At 46.8% G+C, this 25,809-nt stretch overlaps 1 long non-coding RNA gene across 6 annotated transcripts in view; it reads right to left on the minus strand.

The window, feature by feature from the left end:
* Positions 1-25,809, minus strand: part of LOC140713385 (uncharacterized) — a 130,339-nt gene that overhangs the window by 40,787 nt on the left and 63,743 nt on the right. For 2 of the 6 annotated variants that reach the window (XR_012095468.1, XR_012095464.1), the window contains one exon: positions 23,423-23,830. The exons of 3 other annotated variants lie outside the window; for them this stretch is intronic. This is a non-coding gene — a long non-coding RNA (uncharacterized lncRNA). Of the gene's footprint in view, positions 1-13,763; positions 14,246-15,125; positions 15,216-23,422; positions 23,831-25,809 lie in introns of those variants that run through there. One more of the 6 variants, XR_012095467.1, reaches the window with a different exon arrangement.

Consider the following 25,809-nt stretch of genomic DNA (forward strand, 5'->3'; position numbering starts at 1 on the left):
AGAGCAGGTGCAACACTGAGCTTTCTTGCTGTCTGGGGAAAGCAGGAATTCCAGGCCTCTGCCTTCCTACCTCCCCAGAGGCTCTAGCCCAGGTGAGCTCAGCTTCTCCCAGGTAAGGAGCACAGACCAGCTTCCCCCATGCTCCTCAGGTCACACAGGAATGGTGCAGACCCTTGCACCTTGGCACGAGCCCTCGCAACCCACCCCAGAGGCAGCAGCCCAGCCCTGTGGCCCCGGCCTGGCAGGAGGCAGCTGCTGGGGCCCCTGCTCAGGGTTCAGCACAGCGAGGTCCAGCCACAGCAGGGGAGACATCCACCACCCGGCCATTCGTCTTTAACCTAAAACAGACACGGGAATTCAGCAAGGGGTTCCTTCCCCTGACAAACCGTCCGTCCTGTTCTCATCTCTCCCTCCTGCCCCAGTACTGCACCCAAGGCCACCCAGCACTGTGCTCAAGGCCTGACTCCCAGTTTCACAGGGAATCCAAGATGATTATGATTTTGAGAAACTGGGAGCTACATAGAAAATGAGTTGGTAAAGCCAGTGTCCACTGATCCTCCACTCCACACAGCAGGGAACAGTCCTTGGGATAAAACCCACGGGGCGGGGAAGACGTGATCAAGGCGGGCAGGACAGAGGAGCTGCAAAGCCAGTGGTTCAGGGAACAACACCACGTGAACACAAAGCTAAAGTACTCAGCGGCTGGAAGACAAAACACAGGAGACAGAAACAGTGAACGTTTAAAGAGAAAAGAAAAAAAAAAAAAAGCCTCACTCTTAAGAGTCAGTCAAGATTTAAGTTCTCAAGTCACAATGTATCAGCACAGACCTCTCATAATGCCTGAAACTTGGGGCAGTAAACACGTGAATCAGTTCTCCCAAGTCCATCGTTTTCTTTGATGAACCTCTTGAGTCTCAGGCTGGTTTCAAAGTAAGCCCTTCTCTGTTTGTTGATGACTTAATAATTAGCACACTTGAAAACACATTGACTTCCAAATTAATCTGCTAATAAAATATTAATTACCACACTGGCTGTCATCTACAGAAAAAAACACAATCACTTTCTGGTTGTAAAAACATTAGAATTCGAAGCCCCATTGGCCATCTGAACAGCACCTGCTTTTGACAAGGGCATTCCAAAACTAATCTGAAAAACTAGTCCACGCCATGATCAGTGGGGGGTCAGACTTGCCTCATCACCCCAACTCCCTTCTGGAATTACACAGAACTTAGACGCTTAGTCTGATGGGAAACATTTACAATCTATTATCTCCAAAGCTACCTGGAGGATTCCTTCCACATGACAAAGCCTTGGTCTCCACAACCCCTTATCTGACAACTCTCTCGACCAACTGTCAATCAGGAAATTTTAGAATCTACCTGTGACCTGGACACCCCTGCCTCCAGTTGTCCCACCTTTCCAGACCAAACCAATGTACATCTTACATTTATTTTGATTGATTGTCTCATGTCTCCCTAAAAGCTATAAAACCAGGCTGGGCTCTGACCACCTCGGGAATACGCTCTTAGGATCTCCTGAGGGCAGTATCAAGGGTCATGCTAACTCATTTGGCTCAGAATAAATCTCCAAATGCTTCACAGAGTTTGAGTCTTTACTGACACACTATCTTTCATGGGTATTCATCTGGGGGACTCACAATCAACTGGAGGCAGCTGTTGCCCACTGTGCAAAAGTCTCTGCAGGACTGAGCCTCTGGTACGGGGACTCCAACCCCTGAAGCAGCAACTCTCCCACGTCCCATGGCCTGATAGATCTGCACCTCCCGGGCTTCTCATTTCAGAGTCTCAGCAACAAATCTACCAAATGTGATCAACATCACAGAAGATTCCTCCAGGCTTTTGGCTGTTGTTTCTCCCCAAGTTTAGTCTAGAACCAGAATGGCAACACTCGGAACAGGATGGTTCTCAGTTACTGACCCTCCTGGTAAAAACACTGTCTCCAAGAACCTTTCCCGTCAGTCACAATTTCCTTCGAGTCAAGCTCGAAGGCCACCTCCCCAAGAAGGAAACTTCTTCAATCCAGCAATCACAGCTCCTGTTCCCATCTAGAGCTTGTCTGTCAGGAAGGGAAGACTCCTCATTCCAGAGACAGCAGGTGCCACAAACTCAGGGTTTTAGCCATTGCGAAGGCAAACACTCATGAAATTAATACACTTTTTCCTTCTTGGATACTGACGTTTCCTCTTCTGGAGGTCAGCCAAGGCCATCTGCACGAGTCACGAGCATGATGGCTCCAGCCCCTCCTTCGGTGTCAGCAGTGTGGCTCCGCTCTGACACCCTCCTGCACCAGCCGGGCCATGCACCTGTTCCCACAACTGCTGTCAGCAGACTACAGTGATTCTAAAATAGTCAGCAAACTGAGGTTCCGAAGGATGCATTTTAAAGAAAAATGTGTAAGTTTTACTGCATGAAATCAGCTACATCTTTTGCTACTCCAGAGGCTTTTTGTTTTGCTTTCATCAAGATTCTCTACAATGATCCCAACAGTCAAAGTTCCCAGTTACAGGCAGAGGGTTGGGCAGGCCGCGTCTGATATTTAACACACACACAGGATCCACGTCAAAGGATTTTCCCTGTTCACTAACATCATCAGGACAAACTTTAAGCAGTAATAATCTCCCTGTCTGGAAAACTGAGCTCTTAAGAACTAATGCAACAAATGTGTTTGACAAAGTTGCAGGTGGACCTTTTAGTGAATGAATCACTATTTCAAGGAGGATAAAGGCTCACTATTCAAAGGCATGTTTTTGTCAAGTTCTGTAATTTCAGCTTCATGCATTTAAATCATGAAGTGAGGCTTGTACCTGATCCATTACAGAATCTCTACAAAACAGAGAAAATTCCATTTCTGCACATTCACTGTCATTCTTTTCCATATGCATACGGATTGTGGTAATTTAAGTTGGCATTCCGACAGGATTTCTAAATTAAACTGTCTTCGACTTTAAACACTACGTGTTAAACATTACACACTCCATTGTTAAACATTTATAGTAGGGTCTGTATGGCCAGTTTTAAAGATTTCTTCCTCACTAAAAACAAGCGTTTAACCAATAAATGGTCTACTCTAAAATATTCTAGAGACAGAGATACATTTGGAGAGTGGACACACTTAACACAGAAATATGCAACATCAAACAGGCACAACCAGCAGTGACTGTGGAAGGGGCACCATGTGAGTGCCCCTAAAAACACACACAAGCCTGGCTGCTTAAAAGGAATGAATATAGCTCAACACTCCTATGTGAACATTGATGTGTCTACTGCCTTACAGAATCCTCCTAGCTGAGCTGCAGGAATCTTCCTTGGAGCCTTTTCTCACCTACACTGCCTACAGGTGCCCACTGGGCTCCCTGGGCAGTATCATGTCTTTGTTTAGAATATCACAGTATTTGGAGGCCTGTTTAATCCCAAATCAGAGCCTTATGATAACTCAGACACCATCCCTCAGGGCTTGTGGGCCAACTTCGGCTAATGCAGGCTGCTCCACAGTGCCCTGCAGATGGGCTTGGTGCATCCACACGATTTTAAGATTTGGGGCTGCCGTTTTCTGCAGTCACAGATGCGCACTTACATATTCATCATGACTGAAGGCAGCACGTGTTTTTATGTTCCTTCTGTAACGGTAATAATCATGGCAACATTTCTTCAACCCTTAAAAAAGCCTCCTAACAGCAGTTGCATTCCACCCCCTTCCTTAAAATTAATAGAATTTACCAAACTAGGTGAAATCAGTCTTCATGAGAAAGTGACAAATCAGTGTTCACACAATGGCATAGTAGCTGGGCATAGAGTGTATGTCAACATCCCAAACTAAGCACCCATCACAGTTATTCCCAACTCACAGGAAAGCTAGAAAAATTTGAAGGCTTAAAACATAATTATAAATGAAAATAACAAGAAACCAAAGTTTCTGAAGAGCATTTGTTAGCCAAGTAAGGAAAGCCATTAACCAGTGCTGATTACATTGCATTTGATTACAGCAGCCAAAGACGTGTCCAGAGGAGGAGACTTTTAAAGATTAGTCTTTCAGTAAGAATGGTTGCTTAACAAGTTCACACTACTGGGCTACACCAATCATCAATTAAGAAGCAACATCATCCTGATACCAAAGCCTGGCAGAGACACAACAAAAAAAGAGAATTTTAGACCAAAATCCCTGATGAACATCGATGCAAAAATCCTCAATAAAATACTGGCAAACCGGATTCAGCAACACATCAAAAAGCTTATCCACCATGATCAAGTGGGCTTCATCCCTGGGATGCAAGGCTGGTTCAACATTCGCAAATCAATAAACATAATCCAGCATATAAACAGAACCAAAGACAAGAACCACATCATTATCTCAATAGATGCAGAAAAGGCTTTTGACAAAATTCAACAGCCCTTCATGCTAAAAACACTCAATAAATTCGGTATTGATGGAACGTACCTCAAAATAATAAGAGCTATTTATGACAAACCCACAGCCAATATCATACTGAATGGGCAAAAACTGGAAAAATTCCCTTTGAAAACTGGCACAAGGCAGGGATGCCCTCTCTCACCACTCCTATTCAACATAGTGTTGGAAGTTCTGGCTAGGGCAATCAGGCAAGAGAAAGAAATCAAGGGGACTCAGTTAGGAAAAGAAGAAGTCAAATTGTCCCTGTTTGCAGATGACATGATTGTATATTTAGAAAACCCCATTGTCTCAGCCCAAAATCTCCTTAAGCTGATAAGCAACTTCAGCAAAGTCTCAGCATACAAAATTAATGTGCAAAAATCACAAGCATTCTTATACACCAGTGACAGTCAAACAGAGAGCCAAATCAGGAATGAACTTCCACTCACAATTGCTTCAAAGAGAATAAAATACCTAGGAATCCAACTTACAAGGGATGTAAAGGACCTCTTCAAGGAGAACTACAAACCACTGCTCAGTGAAATCAAAGAGGACACAAACAAATGGAAGAACATACCATGCTCATGGATAGGAAGAATCAATATCGTGAAAATGGCCATACTGCCCAAGGTAATTTATAGATTCAATGACATCCCCATCAAGCTACCAATGAGCTTCTTCACAGAATTGGAAAAAACTGCTTTAAAGTTCATATGGAACCAAAAAAGAGCCCGCATCTCCAAGACAATCCTAAGTCAAAAGAACAAAGCTGGAGGCATCACGCTACCTGACTTCAAACTATACTACAAGGCTACAGTAACCAAAACAGCATGGTACTGGTACCAAAACAGAGATATAGACCAATGGAACAGAACAGAGTCCTCAGAAATAATACCACACATCTACAGCCATCTGATCTTTGACAAACCTGAGAGAAACAAGAAATGGGGAAAGGATTCCCTATTTAATTAATGGTGCTGGGAAAATTGGCTAGCCATAAGTAGAAAGCTGAAACTGGATCCTTTCCTTACTCCTTATACGAAAATTAATTCAAGATGGATTAGAGACTTAAATGTTAGACCTAATACCATAAAAGTCCTAGAGGAAAACCTAGGTAGTACCATTCAGGACATAGGCATGGGCAAAGACTTCATGTCTAAAACACCAAAAGCAACAGCAGCAAAAGCCAAAATTGACAAATGGGATCTCATTAAACTAAAGAGCTTCTGCACAGCAAAAGAAACTACCATCAGAGTGAACAGGCAACCTACAGAATGGGAGAAAATTTTTGCAATCTACTCATCTGACAAAGGGCTAGTATCCAGAGCCTACAAAGAACTCAAACAAATTTACAAGGAAAAAACAAACAACCCCATCAAAAAGTGGGCAAAGGATATGAACAGACATTTCTCAAAAGAAGACATTCATACAGCCAACAGACACATGAAAAAATGCTCATCATCACTGGCCATCAGAGAAATGCAAATCAAAACCACAATGAGATACCATCTCACACCAGTTAGAATGGCGATCATTAAAAAGTCAGGAAACAACAGGTGCTAGAGAGGATGTGGAGAAATAGGAACACTTTTACACTGTTGGTGGGATTGTAAACTAGTTCAACCATTATGGAAAACAGTATGGCGATTCCTCAAGGACCTAGAACTAGATGTACCATATGACCCAGCCATCCCATTACTGGGTATATACCCAAAGGATTATAAGTTATGCTGCTATAAAGACACATGCACACGTATGTTTATCACAGCACTATTCACAATAGCAAAGAGTTGGAATCAACCCAAATGTCCATCAGTGACAGATTGGATTAAGAAAATATGGCACATATATACAATGGAATACTATACAGCCATAAAAAACGATGAGTTCGTGTCCTTTGTAGGGACATGGATGCAGCTGGAAACCATCATTCTTAGCAAACTATCACAAGAACAGAAAACCAAACACCACATGTTCTCACTCATAGGTGGGAACTGAACAATGGGATCACTTGGACTCGGGAAGGGGAACATCACACACCGGGGCCTATCATGGGGAGGGGGGAGGGGGGAGGGGGGAGGGGGGAGGGGGGAGGGATTGCATTGGGAGTTATACCTGATGTAAATGACGAGTTAATGGGTGCAGCACGCCAACATGGCACAAGTAAACATATGTAACAAACCTGCACGTTATGCACATGTACCCTACAACTTAAAGTATAATAATAATAAATAAATTAAAAAAAAAAAAAAGAAGCAAGGCAAATGAGTGTGAGTCATTTTCCTTAATCCTTAATGTGTCAAAAATTACCACATTGGTCAAGCTGGTCTCCAACTCCTGACCTCATGTGATCCGCCCGCCCCGGCCTCCCAAAGCGCTGGGATTACAGGCATGAGCCACCACGCGTGGCTGAGAAGTGTTTGACAGAGGCTGAGGGGAGGCTCCTGTCCCTTCCTGGGACATCCACATCTCACCTAGCTTCCGACACCGACTATGACACTCGAAGCATCACAGCAAGGGCAGCTGCATCCCCGCAGTTCTCTGCACTAATGCCACAGTGGCGTGAGCAGCCACAGCCCTAGAGCTGCCACTCAGCCTTATCGTGCTGGCACAAGCACAGCAGAAACTATCAAACCCCCAAGAAGGAGGAGTGGGGACCCAGGGGTGTGAACCAGGAGGGAGGAATGCGGCCCAGGGGAGTACGGAGGAGTGGGGGCCCTGGGGATGGAAATGTGAGGGAGGAGTGGGGGTCCAGGGGAGTGAACAAGGAGGGAGAGTGGGGGTCCAAGGGAGTGAACAAGGAGGGAGGCGTAGGGGCCCAGGGCAGTGAACCAGGAGGGAGGTGTGGGGACCCAGAGCAGTGTACCAGGAGGGAGGAGTGGGGACACAGGAGAGTGAACCACGAGGGTGAAAGGTGGAGTTTGGCCCAGCGAGTGAAACAGGAGGCAGGAGTTCGGCCCAGGGACTGAACCAGGAGAGAGGAGTGTGGTCCAGGGAGTGAACCAGGAGGGAGGTGTGTGGTCCAGGGAGTGAACCAGGAGGGAGGTGTGTGGTCCAGGGAGTGAACCAGGAGGGAGGTGTGTGGTCCAGGGAGTGAACCAGGAGGGAGGTGTGTGGTCCAGGGAGTGAACCAGGAGGGAGGTGTGTGGTCCAGGGAGTGAACCAGGAGGGAGGTGTGTGGTCCAGGGAGTGAACCAGGAGGGAGGAGTGTGGTCCAGGGAGTGAACCAGGAGGGAGGAGTGTGGTCCAGGGAGTGAACCAGGAGGGAGGTGTGTGGTGCAGGGGGTGAGCCAGGAAGGAGGAATGTGGTCCAGGGAATGAACCAGGAGGGAGGAGTGCAGTCTATCGGAGTAGGGAGGAGTACGGTCCAGAGGAGTGAACAAGGAGCCTCTGGGGGTAGCAAGTTCACACACCACAAATACCTCCCAATCTATCCGCGTGCAGGAAGGGGATGGAAACTGCGCAGGATCTGCAGCGCTTTCTCCTCACAGATGAGGAGGATACCGACTCACGCATGAAATCAGAGCTAAAGTTCTACCACGGTGGGAAGACGCTTCACAGACCCAAATGGGTGCAAAAAGAAACCAATCATACAAGATCAGTGGATGGAAAGGGTCAGAAATTTAAGCCTGTAACAAGCTTTCAGAAAAAACTTCATTTGATCTGCAAGATGACTGCAGCTCTGCTGGATCATTTCTGCAAATGTCTAACTCGCGATGAGCAATCTCAGAGCCGTTCAAGGAGTAACAAAATCAACAGTCCTCCTGCCCCTTTCCTCAATGGGAACACTTTATTCTGTCTTCTATTCAAATTAAGTATCTTGCAAGGGAGTTGAAGAAAACTGCATAGCAGATTTTAAAACTTCAATGCTTTTCTCAATTTTCGCCACATTCTGATGCATTTTACTGACTACACGGCCAATAAGCCTAAAGCTTTTTGCATCGATAAAGACAATGCTCCTTGTAGTAATAGGCTTTTTCTTTTCTATACAAAGATCTATAATTTCAGCTAGTAAAATGGGCATTTCACAAAGATTTTGCACAATTCCTAGCACAGATTTTAGCAAAATAAAACCGTTATCTTTCTGCAATTAAATAACCAAGCATAGGAAACTGCACAGTTAACATAACCATTCCATTATTTTATATAAACACAAATGAGAAAGTAGAGTATGCTTTGGAAAACAGTATTTCCACATGACAACGATGAAGCAGAAAACAGTTCCTCAGCCTCATATGACATTTGACAACTGAAGAACTCTGGCCCAAGCCCAGCCTGGTTAAACGGAAATGAAGTAAACATGTGAGTGACCGAGGTGGGGCACTCTGATAGTCACAGTCCAGGAAAGAACAGCTAACATCTTTCTTCTTCATGGGAAAACCAAAACATACTCGAGAGACCTTGATTCTTTAAAACACAGTCTGCCCCAGTACTAACCTTAAGCTCCCATTGATCAAGATTGCTATAACCACAGAGGTGTTTTTCCAGGCCCTCGAAAATCACGGACATGGTACATACACAACGTTTTCAAACACTCAATGCTACCAATTTGTTAAATGCGCTGTGATACCGGAGGTCTTGTGCAGGACCAGAAGTGTCGCAGCCTGGTTACCTGTCCTGGTGTTCAACGCTTTGTATGTGCAAAACCTGCTGTTACAATTTACTGGGCTTAATGTGATTCAGTTCATCACAGAAGAGAGCTATGACATTTACTTAATTCCATGCACAGATTCTCAGGTTCACCTTCCACGAGTGACTGTTCTGTCCACGAGACAGTGGAGGGAAGACCCAGAAAAGGCCTGGGAGATGCCAGGTGCTCACAAACTGGTATCCGTCTGCTGGTTCTGGCTTAAAGGAAAACAGACATAGAAGCAGCTTAAAGGGCTCACTACACCTAGTATCACAATGTTCTCAAGTTTACCTTAGCCAAAAATAAAAGTGGAAAAGCAAAACTACTCCAGGGCACGATTCCAGTGCTAATCTGAAACATGAAATATTTAGAAGACAAAGCTTATTGTGAGTGCAAGTAATATACACATAAAACACTGGTTTCACAAAACCCAGTCTTTGCGATTGCTTTTATAAAAAGTAAAATTCTCATGAGGATCGCATACATTAACTGATTTTCAAATGAAGGGACTGGTAAACTTCAGGGCATATGATTTCTGCCACACACGAGGGGAGCAGTGAGAGAGAAGAGCTAGGATCAAGTGTGCTGAAGCTGTCCTAGGACTGAAATTCAGTTTCTGCCAAAACAAAAACACAGGAGTCAACTTCCATAGCAAGCTCTGCTTGAGAGCGACAAGATGTTAAAGTTGCAAAGGAGCTTCTCCCTGTATGGGCACGTGTGATCCTTGCAAAATCATAGCTCAGCATCATCAAAAATCAGGAAAGAACACAAGCCTTCCAGACATGAAATCCAAGAGGAGAAGGGAGCAGAGTCCAAGCTTGCTCAACAGAACTGTTCCCGGACAACAGCACAGAGGACGTCACAGGGAGGTCAGGGCAAGCAACAGCAGCTTCCGTGTTGCCGCAAGCAGGGCCTGAGCCAGGGGAGCAGTCTCCTCCAACCTGACAAGGAGGCACGAGGAGCCACAGAGAAGTCAATTCAGGGTCCTTTTCAGAAAGGGGCAACAATAAGAAAATCTGGTCTCACCCACCCCATACCCCCTACTGTAGCAGCTAAACTCGCACGTGCGTCTGTCACGTTCCCCGACCCCTCTTGCAGATGCTCTTCCTGCACCTGGGTGCCTGTCTCCGTGCTGCTCCTGAGGCCACACCTGTTGTCATCCACTAGTGACCAGGAATTCACCTTTGTCCGGGAGAAGCAAATGCAGAGTTCACACACTCCTGTACAGGTTTGTTGGCCGAGAATCTAACTGCACTGTCCGATTCCAGATGTGCTGGTACCAAGGAGAACGTTCAATGTCTGGCATTTATAAACCGTATCAGTGGGTTCTCCTGGGACTTCCAGGCAGCCGCACGAGGGACGGAGCTGTTGCCCTGTTACCCTGAGCCAAAGCAAGGCTGAGAGGCACACACCACAGGCCACATCACACTCGAGCACCGACTCGACACTTGCTCGTTCGTGTGTTAAGAGTTCAGGGTACAGGCGACAGACAGGCCTGATCTCAGTCATGGGACAACAGTGACTGCCCACAAGTCCCGTATCTAAGCCCCGACTTGCCCATCCAGCCTTCCTTCAGGAACAATGCCCACCTCACAGTGCAGCCATGAACGCTAAGTCAGCACGTACATACACAACCAGATTCATTGCAATTGTGCTTTCTACAACAAATTAATACAACCAGGCGCTATCACTGAGACTGAATAACCTATATTAGAACAGAAGATCAGGCCAGCGATGGTGGCTCAGACCTGTAATCCCAGCACTTTGGGAAGCTGAGGTGGGTGGATCACTTGAGGTCAGGAGTTGCAGACCAGCTTGGCCAACATGGCAAAACCCCATCCCTACTAAACATAAATTATCTGGACATGGTGGCACACACCCTGTAACCCCAGCTACCAGGGAGGCTGAGGCATAAGAATCACCTGAACTTGGGAAGTAGAGGTTGCAGTGAACGGACATCGTACTACTGTGCTCCACCCTTCCAGCCTGGGTGACAGACCAAGATTCTCGTAAAAAAATAAAAGGTCAAGATGAAAACTGATTGCCAAGGTCCATGTTCCACAAACTTCAAACAAAGTTCATTAGCTGGTACTTGATCAAGTTGTTGATTTCTTCATTACAATCTTGTATATCCTTCTAACATGGCTCAAAATGTTTACATTTGAGCACACCTCGAGTATAACAAAAAATAAAGTGCCTATATTTCATAAATGAGCAAGTTCCAGTAAGACTGCATCCTGCTCTAGTTAATCCTTTGACAACGTAAAACTGAACCATCCTGACATAGCACTGACACATGGTACAAGAATAATGACCTCCAATTAAATCGCTAGATTTAGAGAACACATAAATATAGCTTATCACTAATTCACCAGCGATTAGCAAGATTTTAAAGGAAGAAAAAGTATCGGGACTGTAACTAGGAATAAAGGCAAAAATAAACACGAGAAATTAGTCACGTTTAAATCAATACCCTTTCTGTGGGGCCGTAATAAAGTATACACAACAGGTGTGCAAGCTGTCATGCTAAGCTGTCACCAAGCTCTCTATGAAGGTGGTAAGAGCGTCCCAAGTCGCAGAGCCTCATATTCCTATTTAAACGCTACACAGCCAACACCACACTCAGCACGCAGTGAGAACTCTGAAAGCTCTGAGGAACGCATGATGGGATGAAGGGCCTCAGTCCTGCCATCACCCTGCTGCTTATTAAAAATATAAAACAAAGCCCTGCCTTCAAGGTGCTCAGATCTAACTAGTACAAAGTTTTGCTTTTGACGAGTTAACTACGAATGATGAAGACTCTCAACAGCTGTGCAAAATGTAAGGCAGCCTAATAAGAGGAACTTGGCTGAGACTAAACCCAGAGATGGTTTTTTAACCACAGAAGAGGAAAGAACTGAAGAACCTTACAGAAAGTTGACAGCAATTTCTATTTCTCTATGGTAGAACCTGGAATTTACCTTTGAGACAGACTGTCCTTCTGTTCTGAAAAATCAGATTATTCTTGCAATCCTCCATCAGGACTGAAATTCCCAAAGGCATGGAAAACCAAGTACTAATTTTAAAACCCCCCCAAAAAACTACCTATGATCTTAGATGTGAGATTTAGTGTTCTCAAATTCCAAATTTGGAAATATTTTGCACAAAGTCCTTATTTTCCCTGTTTACTTGAAAGCTCTCTATTCTTTTGTCCTAAATATCTTCTTTCTCATCCTTCCAAACAGTATCTGAAGATGAACTTACATATCGTTTTCAATGTTAACAAAGAAAATACTACATTTGTCATGAACTGTTTATATTCACAACTCTAGGAGGGATTTTGCTACATCGTGAGGAATAACACGAGGCAGGAAATACGCCACGAATAAAGAACAGTAGAAAGTGGACACATTTCCTGATGAGTGCCGATTTCTCATTGAGCTGCTGACAAAGTTATAATACAGAAAGCTAGACAGCTGCTATGTTAGTTCTACCTCACTTAAGTGACCGAGTCATTGTTGTTTCGGTTCCCTTTCTCGTCTTGGGATGAGACACACCTCACAGAGTTGTTTGTGATTTCAGGAACACACACATCAATCAAGTGACTGTTCCTAAATCGTTGCAAAGGATATAGTAACCTGCCAAATTTCAACTAGGTTGCAACAAACAACTGTTTTCATCCTACACTCTCCGGTGCCAGCGAGATGGTGTGTTCTTGGATCCCTGCGGGAGCCCTATTCCTGGTGCCATAGAGCACACACATATTTACATCCACATAGTGTAAATTTATGGTACACTGTAACATATGTACCTGCGTAGAGCGTACACACATCCAAATACGTAGGGTGTACATAAGTGCACTACATGCGTACAGAGTGCACACACATCCAGATCCATGTTGTATACATGCATAGAGTGTACACACATCCAAATACAGTGTACAAACAAGTTCACTACGTGTGTAAAAGCATAGAGCATACACACATCCATATAGCAAATGTACATAGGTAAGCTAACACATATGTGCATGCATAGTACGTACACCCATCTATATGCATACAGCGTGCACAGGTATACTATAACCTGTATGTACATGCATATGGCATACACATTCACATCCATATGTACACAGGTATGCTATTTGCTATATGTATACACGTGCGTATAGCATACACTCTTATCCAATGTACGTAGGTGCACTACAGCATGCATACACATGCGCAGTGTACACATATGCACATGTATACAACGTACATCAGTACACTAACGTATAAAGCGTATACATATATGCAACACTGTACATACATATGCAGCATGTGTATGTATTAGTGTGTACATATCCAGAAGTTTATTCAGGGTGCATAGTGTACATGCATGCTTGTGTGCACATATGTATATATACATCTGCAGAAATAATGTGCACATACCCACATGGTGTACGTACAAAGGTATGTATATGGCATTAAATACATGCATGTAGGTACACATGCAGAAGAGATAAGTGTACAAGTAGTGTGCATATAACCATAGTGACCATAGATACACACATATACACATGTACATGCATGCCTACAGCATTCACGTGTACACGACACAAATATAGTGTACATACCTATACGTTGTAAATACATGCACAGTGGAAATACACGTAGTATGCATACACCACATACACACATGTACATTTATAGAGTACACATATACCGAGACCCAGAACGGGTCATGAGTATTAATACTTCGGAAACTCTTCCAGTTCTACCTAAGTGAATTTTTTTTCAAACTATAATAGAACTCATACAAAAAGGGTTTTAAGGAAATGAATAAAGCTAGTAACAAAAATCAGTGGGAAGGGCACAACCACTTTCCCTCAGAGTTCTCGGCCTGACCGTGGAAGTTGAAAGGTTTCCTAATGCAGTACACATCAGGACTGACTCACGATAAAGCACTCCTTAAAAATTAAAAATGTGTCCTCATGTTTTGGCCTTTGAGACAAAGCCTCTTAGTTAATCGAGTTCTGACTGAATTTGACTCACAGTGCTCTGGCAGATTCTTCAATTTTCTGGTGAGACAGATGAATGTCCCAGGGTGAGGGCAATGCCAGCCCTTTCAGGGTCAGCTTTTCGAGGAGCGATGTCTGGCAGAACACAATCCAACACCATAGTAGGATCCCCCAGCCAGCCACTTAGACGCTTTCGGGTACTCTGTCTCCTTGTTTCCCTTTCTTGAATTCAGCTGGGGGGAAAAAACCCAAAAAAATCAAAACCAAAAACAAACAGCCCATGTGTTTATGCGTCTGAAAAGTTAATACATCCACATCTAACTTTCTAAATGAGACACGGCAGGTATGATGGTCACTGAACAGTGGCCACTGTTGAGAAAATACGAAGTCTTCTGCAAACATGAACGAGTTTCTAGGAATACAAAAGTCAAGGGAATTTACTTCACATATTAAAGCTGTCAAGGGTGCTCATCAAAAATGTACTTAGAGGTTTTCCTTTAAAGTTATTTTTGAAGATTTTTAAGTTGCAATACTTAAAAGCCTCTGGGAAAAGAAAGGATACAGGTATCTGGAAGATTTTTAATAAATGATTTTCATGTCTTTTTGATAAAGTTAAATAAGGTCAGCCTTGAAGTAATGGGTTCCACTACTCTGAAACCACAACACCAGACAATTGAATAAACAGCAAGGCTGCACACACAGGACACAGGCAGTGAGCCAGCCTGACTAGTTGTCAGCTTCTGGGTCAGTTCTACCCAGTTCTGCCCAGGCCCCACTGGAGATGAAAACATGCCCTTTAGAAGCCTTGAATCCCCACCTTTCAAAATCTAATCCTCTTCAACTGAGGCCCAAGTCCAAAAATCTACTGACATCTTAGCACCTGGTAGGCCAGCTGTTGCCTAGCCTTTTTGGCACCAGGGATGGGTTTCATGGAAGACCATTTTTCTGGGGGGTGGTTTTGAATTGCAACTGTTCCACCTCAGGTCAGGCATTGGATCATCATAAGGAGCACCTCCGAGATCCCTCACATGCAGTTTACGATAGGGTTCCAGCGCCTAGGAGCACACACAGCTTATGATAGAGTCCCAGAACCTAGGAGAACATGCGGCTTACCAGAGGGTCCCAGCGCCTAGGAGAATACGCGGCTTATGATAGGGTCCCAGAACCCAGGAGAATATGCGGCTTACGAAAGGGTCCCCGCGCCTAGGAGAACAGGCATTAAATGAGTTGGCAAAGCCAAAATCCACCCGATCTACCACTCCAAAACAAACATACACCACTGCCCAATATTGATGTGAGCCAAAAACATGGAAGTCCTGAGGGCCCACACTGACCACAGCCAGACACCACTTCTGCAAGAACCAAGCACGCGCCTAGAGATCGCCCGTGATGACCCAGGAGAGCAGCTTTGAGCAGAGACAAAGGTGAAGGAGAGGCACATGGGCCAGGGTGCTGGGTGTGCCCGTCTTTGTGACCTCACTGAGATTACTGACCTCTGGCCCTTGGTGTCCGTCCTGTGGAGGAGGTAGCCCCCAAATCCCTGCCTCCCTTCAGCACTGACTGAGGCGGTCCTGAAGTCTCCCCAGGGCTGAGGCTGCTTCTAATTCCTGTTAGCTGCACACCCACATAAAAAACAAAAAACAAAATATCAAGTACGCAGACAGGAAAAGAAAAATATGCGAATCTTCCCTTATTCAACAGGCATTTAAAGAGTAACAGGAAAATTGTGATAGTCTTTGAACAACCACCAGCTATCACGTCCTGTTGACATGTTTCAGCTAATCAGGAACACCTTTACCAAACACCTGTGTGTTCAGGAAATCAGTTGACAGGTCCCAAATAACCTCGGAGCTTACGACCTGACCCCCACTCACGTGCATCCCCTCTCCAGAAGAACGTGTCCTGGACACTTTTCAAATGGTGAGGAACAGGAACAAGGGTAGCTTTCCCTCAACCCCACAAAACAAGCTCGACCCCGAGGAGCCCAGAGAACAGCAACGTTTGCTTAGACGCTTTCCCACTGACCTTGTCACAGCAAACGTTCCCATCCCACACAACCCAGTGTTTAACTCTCCCTGGGATACCAGCATCCATCAACCCTCAACAAGCTGGAAACAGAGGCCAAGCTGACAGGAGGGAGGCCTCTCTCCATCCCCTACTGAACTCGCTCAGGACACGGAGGTTCCCAAACACACACGGCCCCGGGTATTCCACACCTGGAGAACATTCTAACAACAGACGCTGCAAAGACGTTCCCCTAAAGAGAAACTCAGTTTCTAACTTCCCTTAGGGAAAAATATGAGGCCCAGAACTTTCCAGAAAATCACGTGTGGGAGGAAGCCCCTCACCTCTGGCACTTCCTAAACTTGCCTTCCCGCAGGTGCTCAGGGATGCCCCCGCGACAGCCCCGTCCACCCAGGATGGCAGCAGGGCTCAGGCAGCCAGCACCTGGGCAGCTGGCGAAGCAACCCCAGGGTGAACACGCCATCCCAGGCACTACTTCCCGGAGCCCATCAGCAAGAAAAACAGAGGCGGGACCAGAACCGAGGGCTGATTCGAGGCTGGGGAGCCACAGACCCGCACAGCTCAATCATCAGACATGCTCTTCTGTGGACGGAGGAGCCCAGCCCAGGGAGAGGCCAGCACAGAGACTCTCGTGCCGGCTCCACGAGCCAGCGTCCTCCAGGGCTGCAAGTTTATGATCACAGCTTCAGAATTTGTTTCCAGAATCTTCCGGAATCAAAGACGCACCAAACTGTAAAGCTGCCAGGACAGCAGGGCCCAGGAGCAGGCTCAGGGGAGGACCACGTAGAAACCCCACGTGTGCATGCTTACTCCACACAGGCCATCCCTTCACCCAATACTATACACGCAAACGCATGTATGCACTCCATACACACCCTCAAATACACTCACCAAATATGATGCGTGTACACACTCCACACACACCCTCAAATACATACAACACACATGAACATGCTCACTGCAGCCACACCTGCTAAATACACTCACCACACACGCACAAACGTGACACACCTGCACACTCATTCCAGACATCACACCCCTCACCAAGTACACAGGTGCACACACCCCCAAGTCGAGAACCTGCAGACTCCACAAGCTTTGGTTTCCCCCACTGTTTCTCTCATCACATGAGATCCACACACAGGTGTCATTTACTGACATCTAACACCCGGGGAGGCCCTTAGACAGAACTGCAGTCCCAAGTCGGCTTCATTCAGGCATTCATCACCAGTCTCCTGAAGCCACCTCCTGTCCCCACGGGAAGGGAGGCCGAGACCGGAGACGTCACTGGGCTTACAGATCCCCAGGCTGGCAACCCAAAGAAATGAGGAGGGCTCGGCCACGGCCCTGGAGGGAGATGGGTACTGGGCTCAGGTATGGGCAACATGAGTCCTCATTTCCATACCGTGTCACCTACGACAGCGTCAGGTGAAAGCCAGTGGTTTGGCATTCCTGGAATAGACAGTCCTGGAATTACAAGCAAAACTTTTTACTCCTCCCCTCTGAACACATGAGGTCCATGGTCCCCTCACATCTAACACTGGGAATCCGAATCGGTGACTCTTTCTCCACCTGAGGACCACCCAAGAGGATCCACACACCTGCTACAACAGCAGCACCGCACCTGGTCTGCAGGGGAGCAAAGCAAATCCCACCTTTATGAATAACACTGGATTACCCCGACACTGGCAGCCTGCAGTGTGTATATCGTCAAGCCCCCAGATCTGCGCCACCTGCAAGAGGAACACCAGTCCTTAGTCCAGGGCTCTCAGGACAGCTTGTGAGGAGGATGCTAGCACCCTTCTCATCTCCCAGTGGAGAGGAGAGGCGGCCAGGGTCAGGACTGGTGTATCAGGAGGGTCAGGGTTCAAACCCCATCTGCCTCACAAAGCAGCCCTTACCGTTCAAGTGACTTCTATCATCAGTCTTAAAATGTACCACAGTTACCAGCAATTCTGAGTGTTGTTCCTTGGGACGTCATAAGCAAACATTTTGTTAGAAACATTTTGCCAAATCTGCTTTCAAAATCCTATGTTATGAAATGACTAATGAAAATTTGAACTATGAAATAAAGCACATAGTTAAATGAATCCCAAAATGACTATGGCGAAGGAAGCTTTAACTTGAAGTGAAAAATATCCTCTAAATGACATCAGCCAGAATTATCTTCAATCATTACTGATCCCATACGCTTCAGGAATTATACAGCATCATCTCAGATATGAACTTAAAACCATTAGCTGAATGTACATTTCAGCACAACCAAAGTTCTGCTATAATAAGCAGCACAGGCGTCTCTGGAGAGGATTTTAATTGGGACTACAAACGGTGTGCATGATCGTGGTAAGAGGTTTCATGCTCGCTGTTCTCCAAGGTGCGACACAGAGAAACACCACTAACCTCAAAGACACCTGCTGCTTTGTAATGAGGTGAGAGATGATGTGGATGGACTACTGTAAATATTTGAAAAGGAGAAATAATGCAAGGAAAGAATCGTATCAGTTTCCCTTTACATTCTTAGAAAAAAACTGATTTTTCTTTTGGGATGATTTAAAAAGAAAATGACATTTCTGAATTTTTTTTTTTTTTTTTTTACTTTTCTTTCTGAGACTGGGTCTTGGCTCTGTTGCCAAGATTGGAGTACAGTGGAGCAATCGCAGTTCACTGTAGCCTTAAGTGATCTTCCCACCTCAGCCTCCAGAGTAGCAGGGACCACAGGCACGCACCACCACACTCAGCTAACTTTTCTGTAATACAGATGGGGTCTTGCTATGTTGTCCAGGCTGGTCTTGAACCCCTTGGCCTCAAGTGATCCTCCTGCCTTGACCTCCCAAAGATTTAGCCTAAGCGACCATGTCTTATCGGAAAATAGACATTAGAGCAAATGCATTTCTATAAGATTTTCTACCTCTTTTCACTGGGGAAAAAAGTAACTTGCCTCCAAGGGTCGGAGAAAAAGCCGTTACTGCAGACAAAAGCGCTGTGCATCCCGGGAACCGCTACACCACGAGGCACGGCCATGCACCCTGGATGCAGGAGTAACACACGAGGCTAGCACAGGCTGATGCTGGCCCTCTCCAAAAGTAGGCCTATCCTTCCTCCTCTCCTCAGCCCCCTCTCCCTTCAGGCCTCAGTGGCTGCTGACAGGGCAGAGGCCACAACTAGAGGAGGCTCTCAACTCCACCAGGGACAGGAGCCCCGGACGCTGGGGACTCCGCTGCTGCCCTCTGCGCCCACCTCCTTCTGGTCCAGCCTTCTCAGGAGCCAGGCGTGGACACTTTGACCCTCCTTCCCTTCTGTGGCTCCTACAAAAACCAGTTCAGCGAGCCCAGGCTGCCTCGCACGCCACGGATGCCCGGCACAGGCCACATGTCCTCATCCAAGCTCCTGGGGCCAGAAGGGTCTTGCAATATTTCACTTTCCAGTTGAGCATCCCCAGCCTGAAATCCAAAGTGCTCCGAAGAGCATCTCCTTCGAGCGTCACAAGGAAGCTCGGAATGTTTCAGGTTTCGGAGCATTTTGGAGTAGGGACGCTCAGCCTGAATTTGAACCTCTTCAAGGAAGCCACACACTGAAGCCCCCGATGTCCACCCTACACAATCCCAGCACACCCTTCGAAGTCCTCAGCAACAGATTCTTTCTTCAAAAATAACCACAAGTCACAAACTCACAAGCAATCACAGAAGGGGGTTGTGGACACCCGCACAGATGATGAAATTTAACTGTCACATTTTTACCTGAGTAATTTAAAGTCATTCCTCAAAACACACCTGTTTTACTGAGTTGCATTTTAAGGTGAACACACACAAATCATTTCAGGGAAACAAACGTCACTTTGGGCTGCGTGTGGTTTCTTGACTCCCGTGAATAACTCAGCGTTCACACCCTCACTTCTGGATAAGGGAGAAGATGCAAAGAAATCTGTTAAAACAAAGACATGAAATCAAGTTTAAGAAGGGTTTGAAAGGTTCCTCCTGTCCCCCTGGAGGGGAGACAAGGGCACCTGGAAAGCTCACGGGGGACAGGAGCACACCTCCTCGGTGTGCCATGGACGCCGCCTCGCCAAGGGGAGAGCATCATGCCTGGAAGACTCACAGGAGAAGCAGAACACATCATGAGAACTGAGACTGGAACACCCCAAAGAAAGGGGACAAGGGGTCATAAAAAGCATTCAATCATTACCAAGGAGCGCGGGCATGAAGCCGCTTTAAAGACCGTGTGAGAACTCGTCTTTAAAGTGTGAAACTCATAGGCGTTTCAGAAAAGAAGGGTAGCGCGAGATGGCTCGATCAGCTCAAACAGGCTGCCGTCCCTCAGGCCATGAAGTCCCTGAGATGAGCCTCTCACTGAGCAGAAGTCACTCGCATCTCTGCCAGAGAAAGGACTACAAGTTGACACATAACCTCATGAAACCTGGGCTTCAGCTGGTTGACAACAGTGAGTCTGACATGGTACATCCCTCCAGATGGTTAAAGACCCCAGGGGTTCATCAGACAACCTCGAAAGGCTGTGTCTGTCCAGCCCCTTTTCCAAGTTCTGGATGATTTTTCCTAATGTACTATAAGCAGCATGTTCCAGTAGAGACGTAATTAACTGACTCTGGGTCCTCTTAATTTTGAAATTAGAAACACACTTGGCCAGGCACGGTGGCTCATGCCTGTGATCTCAGTACTTTGGGAGGCTGAGGCAGCTGGACTGCTTAAGTCCAGGAGTTTGAGTCCAACCTGGGCAACATTGTAAAACTCCATCTCTACAAAAAATACAAAAATAAGTCAGGCATGAGGACATGTGGAACATGTGGAACATGTGCCTGTGAGTCCTGGCTACTCAGGAGACTGAGGCAGGAGGATCACTTGAGCCTGGGAGGTTGAGGCTGTAGTAAGCTATGCTCACACCACTGCCTGGGCAACAAAAAGGTTTTTTTTTTTGCCTGTCTCAAAAAAACCAGAGAATAAGAATTATATACCTGACCAGCCCAAAATAAAAGAGGCCTTGTGGAACAACCTGAAACACAGCTGCAAATTCTGGCAGGGCCTCCCCTGGCTTGATTTGTGGTGAGTGCAGGACCGCTCTGAAGGATAGGACCCCACGCATCTTCTGAGACTAGACCTTACAGTACAACTTCCCTTCGCTGGACGGAACACTGGCCTTGGGGCCTGGGACACCCTGGGGCAGTGCCACCATCCAGAGGCTGCCATTACACAAGCAGGCCCTACTATCATGAAGCCTGGGACGTCCGTCAGAGCAGTGCCACCGACCTGAGGCCACCATGCCAGGGGAGCCTGGACATCATGAAGCCTGGGACTTCCTGGGGCAGTGCCACCAACCCGAGGCCACTGTGACACAAGGGGTCCCTGATGCCACTGAGAGGCTGCACAGCAGGTCCAAGCCCAGGCCAGGAGTGAAGAGGCTCCACATCCTTTCCATCCCTCCAGCTGAGTCCACAGATGTCTTGGAGCAGAAATGCATCACCCTCAATGTCCACGGGTGAGTTTTTGGACACAGAATCTGGAAGCGTAAAAGATGGTTCTGGGCTGGTTGGTTGCCGGCTCGGATCTGTCCCCTTTCCACACAAAACCTGGCTCACACCAAGCAGCGTCTAAGTCCTGGAAGACCTGCTAAACACAAGTGCAGTTACAAAGCGGAGAAACTGGAGGGGGTCGGGCTGTGCTCCAGTGGCACCAGCGTTTCTCAGGAAGACCCCGGGCATGACAGGGTCCAGGGCAAGGGCTTCCTGGGATCCAGGACAGGGAACAAGAACCCATTTCCCAATCCTGTTGAATATGAATCGGCTAAGGGCCGATTCCCTCGGAGGACTGAGCACCGCCCCACAACACCTTGGTATGGGTATGTTATTACATACGTTGGTATGGGTCTGTTATTACATACGTTGGTATGGGTATGTTATTACCCATACCAAGGTAATAACAAGCCCATTACCAGCAGGAGGCTGGTGATGAAGACATGAGGACCAGATGAGCACGAGGGATCCTGACAGATCATCCCTGGCACTGAGCAAGGGGCGGACAGTACCCCCCGTTCCTGACGCATCAGCCCTGGCACTGAGCGAGGGGTGGCAGCACGGCCTGTGCCTCTGCAGATGCAGAGGGATGTGAGGGGGGCGCAGGCTGGGCTTGGAGGCTAACTCAACCACCTGCGCTTGCACTTCCGTTCCTCATGGCAGGGAGGCGAGGCACAGGCAGCATTAGGGCTCACCTTGCCCCCGGGCTGCACTTTTTTCTGCTTATGAGTCGTGCTCGCTTTACATGGACAGGCATAGCTATAATAACGATTCCCTGATTATTTCACTGCCTACATAAAGGGCTTTCAGAATTCACTTCCATCCTTAGGAAAGGCGGCCAACACCAGGCTGTCTCCCTTAAGATGCTGTGTCTCATATGGGGAAAAAAAAAAATCAAGAGAAATCAAATAAAGGCCATAAAATACATCAGTTTCAACACTAAAATTTAATAGTATGCTTTAAATTGAAGATGAGTTAAGTCACATTTCCAAACCTCTGAAAGCACAGTTACTGGGAGGGAATGGTTTGCAACACACAAACGCAGCTCTGTAGAAGTGCCCAAGCTGGATGAAGGTTCAAACGTCAGTGCAAGGAGAAAGTCTGAACAAACTCTCTCCTGCCCTGCTGCTGCCCTCTTCCAAAACACATTGTTTATCTGTCAGTTTAGAACAAGGCCTAGGGAGGTGGGAGGCAGGCCTGGGAGGGTCACCTAGCATCCAAGCTCCTCACCCACACAACTGCGCTGAGCTGAGCAGTACACACAAACACAACTAATTCTCCCCAAAAGGAAGACGGAAGGCAGCACACTGCCACGCCAGGCGCCCCGCAGATGAGAAGATTGAGGGGAGCCAGAGGTACCTTTAATCTTGCTTGCATGGTGGAGGGAGAGGAATAATGCCACTCACTTGAGTGTTGCACAATTCTTTCTAGCACTGAGTGGCAGAAAATAAAAGTTATAGATGCTTCCTCAGATAAATGTTTCTGAAGAACTGAACATAAATTATGTTCAGGAAATAGCATTATGAATGCCTCAAGTGCTTCTGTTTTCAATAATCCCAGAGTAATTCTATAAACCTGGGAATCAGTCTCACCCAACTCCAGGATCACGGCCCAGGTGACGTGGGCACACATATCCTGAAGCTCCAATGCTCAACTAAAGTAGGGCGAGTGAAAATGATCCTGGGTATAATTTACACGGACCCAGGAAGGTGACTGAGCCCCAAATCCCTAAACCAGGAAGACCAGCGTCCTTCAGGGGCCTCACCTCTGTCCTTTCCCAGCCTCTGGGAACCACCACTCTGCTCTCTACTGACACAAACGCCCCTCCAAGGTACAACCAGGAAGATCATCATTCAAAACTGAGGAACGTGGCAGAACAAAGCTGTCAGGAGATTTTAATCACCGACACCACTTGTTACATGACCCAAAGATGATTAAAATCCCAGGCCCTTCAAGACTGAATGTTATCTATACTTAAACGCATTTCATCACCATATTGGGGGGTTATTCCTTTGTTTTACTGCAAATATATCCAACTGCTGTAAAAGGAAAAGGCAATTTGTTAATGAAGCTTCTTGGAGTGTCTCAACAGGCCTCCAGGCAGGATAAAAGGCAGGACTTCCTGGCAGAAACGCTCAGCTCTGAGGTCAGGTGGAGTTCTTGAGCACCAACCAAAGCAAAATAAGGTCGAAGACCACACCACACTTTCCTCAATCACATCTTCATTCCACCTTTCCTTCTATTTCTCACGACTTCGCTGGGAGAAATTGTGCTGAAAGAAAATGGAAACACATGCATACATAGGAGACCCTACAGATGCTGAGAATGGGTGCAGCCGTCACAGTCCGAATGTCCTTTCAGGGCCATCTGACCTGGCTGGGATCCAAGTATCCAAGTGCAGGATTGTATATCAGACCCGTGAAGCCAGGATTAAAGCCACTGAACGGCAGTTTTCCATCCCACGGAAACCAGCCTTGCTAGGGGCTTCCTCGGGGACCACCGACCTCACGCCACCACCCCTCAACTACTTCAACTAACCTACCTCATGGCACAGGCCTCCCTAGGCAGACCAGCCCTGCCCAAGTCCTGCTTCATGGCAAACCCTCCAGACAAACGTCCTTGGCCTCCTCCGGGAGGCTGTGCTCGGAAGCTGCCCTCATTTACTTCTGTGGCTCTGAGACATTTAACTAGAGCCCAACACATTTCTTCCTGTTCACATAGTATTGAGTTAAAAGATTTTTATGAGTAAACTTTCACTGGGAAAAATACCATTTCAGGAGCCCCAGTGACCACAATGAAAATGTTTTTACCTTCCCTTACGTGACATCGGCAACGCCAGGTCCAGGAAACGTTCTGGATCTCAGATAATGGCATATCCACTCATAGTAAGTCTTGGTCTTGTTTCACAAGCTATCAAATGCTGCCCAGAAGCAGGAAAAACCCCACAATGTGGCAGGGAGGGGCGACCAGCGTGAGTTCTAAGGCCAGACCGCCCGGGTCCCGCTGACAGTGTGGCTTCAGGAGTTTCCTAAACCCTCTGCTCTCCAAGTTTCATGTCAGAAAAATGCAGTGATAACCGTGTCCACCTCGTTTAAATATATATATATATACACACACATATATACACATATATACACACACACACACGCACATATACATACTCCAAAACTACAGCCCTATAAAGGTCATTAATTCTAGTTATCCTCAAGGCATTGAGCGATCAATAATGAGCCGTCCCCCTGCTGCTGACCTGCCTCAGCCGCACCCTCCAGAAACCCCGCATCCACACCAGCCACACAGGATGAGGCCAGGGAAGGAGCAGGACTGTGTCTTGGGAACTTAAACTCTGGAAGCTGAGTTAAATCAGTGTCGCTCAAATCTTGTCACCAACTATCTTGTTAAATTGGGAGATTCCATCTCTGGGGATCTTGAAGGAACCTGAGGCTCTACATTGAGTGAGATGAGCACTCGTGCTGCAATGAGACGGCAGGGAAAGCAACTGAATCTGGGGTTGCAGTTGCCTGAGGCTTGGGTCCCACTGGGAAAGTGGCACCAGGGCCCTCAGGACAGTGGCGGAGGTCCCAGGAGGCAAGTCCCGGCGCAGAGACTTATGGACCCAAAGATTGCTCCAGGGCCAGGAGGGGCTGCTGCGCTGACAGCCACGAGGCAGGTAGCCTTCAAGCTCCTCCAGCTGCCATCCTGCAGGCAGGGAGGACAGTGCCCAGACCACCCCGGGGCTCCCCCAGCCTGCCAGGCTGGTACTCTTACTCCAGCCACTGACAAGAGTACCCATATTGCAAGCTAGGCTGAAACAGTGCCTCAGGCCTCGGGGCACATGCACACCCCCTGCAGGGCCACTTCTACCCAACACCTGGGGATGGCTATTCCCACACATCCTCAACTCACAGCAAAACTTAAAAATGAAAGTCGGAAGATACAGCTAGGAGACCAATACTCAAGAAACAACTCCACGGTGACTCTTCCTAGAGCTATTGCTATTGAACATCTTTAAAAACATTTCCAGGGTGACTTCCTAGAGCTATTGCTATTGAAAATCTTTCAAATTCTTCATTTCAAAATTAGCTTTTATTACACTGTCTTCCCTATTCCACCAAGACTCTAGAAAACAAAACCATTACAATTTCCAATTCTATCTTATAGCAAGTTAGAAATACACGTTTCCTCAAAGGATTCTACGTGTTTCCTTGGCAATATCCTTTCCATGCCCCATACTACTGCCCGCAACAGGGA

The sequence above is a fragment of the Chlorocebus sabaeus genome, chromosome 14 (genome assembly GCF_047675955.1).
Source record: "Chlorocebus sabaeus isolate Y175 chromosome 14, mChlSab1.0.hap1, whole genome shotgun sequence".
Taxonomy (NCBI): domain Eukaryota; kingdom Metazoa; phylum Chordata; class Mammalia; order Primates; family Cercopithecidae; genus Chlorocebus; species Chlorocebus sabaeus.